Raw genomic sequence first — 1,448 nt, forward strand, 5'->3', positions numbered from 1 at the left:
TAGATACTGTTCTCCACAGTGGCTGCACCAGTCTGCATTCCCACCAGCAGTGCACCAGTGTTCCTTTTTCTCCACATCCTTTCCAACACTTGTTGTTTGTCTAGTCAATTCTTAATACTGAACATCTAAACTGAATTATCCCCTAAGAGGGGTCTATTCCAGGAAAGCCTGACTCCTGAAAATTAAGATGATCTGCCCTGATAAGGCATAGAGAAGATATAGGCAGGGCCAAAGTTTGTAAACTGGTGTTCTATGGTAAGTTTTATTTAGCCTGTTCGGTTTTTAAAAGTTAAACACCAATGTTTAAAATTTAGGAGAATTCACTTAAAAATCCAGTTTTTCAGTTTCTCTTATCAAAATACGTGGCACCAGGGGACCGACATTCCCAGAAAAAAAAATAGGTGGGGGCCAAGTACTGGTTACCTCTCTAATAAAACTTTCGAAAAAAAAAAAAAAACTAGGTAAAAAATGCACATGCATAAAACTCAAAAGGTACAGAAAGATGTATAGTGAAAACGATGTCTTTCTTCTATCCCTGAGCCCAGCATCCAGAGGCTGCCTCTTTTAGATGGAACAAGTGCTTCCAAATGCCACCACTTGGCAGCAACCAGGCCCCTTTCCACTCATTTGCATTATCTGCCTGGCCTCTGTAGGCACGGGGTTTGCATCCCAGCCCATTTACAGCACCTCTTCTGCATTCCCAAAGCCCTTGGCATACTATTTGCACTTTTACAGTGACTTCTTTATAGGTCTCCCTTCTAGGCTGGGAGATTCACAGTTCCATGAGGTTAGGGTTTATGTCCTCTTTTTAGTGTCTATATCCTACTACGTAGGTTACTATCAGATATGTACAGGTTTGAACAAACTGTGTATTATTTTCAGGGCCCTGGCCTGAGGTGTGACTCAAATAGCAATTCAGTCAGGCGAAATCACAAATTTAAATCCCATAAGGACCCCTTCTTGCCCTTTCTCCTAAATTCTGCCACCCACGAAAGGCCTGCATTTCTACCACACCACTTCCCAAGGACTAGCTGAGCCCTTTCTTTCTCACCACTTGAAATCATGTCATGTTATGAGTTTGCCAATCATTACAGTGATACAGACAGCTGAACACAGATGGAACATGAGGAAGTTACAAAACATTGAGAAAACTTACAAAATGTTTATGGTTCTTCTTTCCTACTGTCATTATGAGAAGAAGTCCTACTGTCCCCTCAGTTTTGAAATATGTTAGTATTTTAGTTTGTCTTTGTGATTTATTAATAGTCATCGCAAATGCTGGTTCACAGGAGACTGAATTCGAATTAATTTAAATGGGAGGCCAGTGTCAGACGGGGACAAATCAATTCTTGGAATCAGAACAACCTCCCCTTCCGCAGATCCTGTTAATACTTCAACATCAATAATGTTAGGTCGCGCCCTGACTGGTTTGGCTCAGTGGATAGAGC

This window comes from Myotis davidii, unplaced genomic scaffold (genome assembly GCF_000327345.1).
Source record: "Myotis davidii unplaced genomic scaffold, ASM32734v1 scaffold135, whole genome shotgun sequence".
Classification (NCBI taxonomy): Eukaryota; Metazoa; Chordata; class Mammalia; order Chiroptera; family Vespertilionidae; genus Myotis; species Myotis davidii.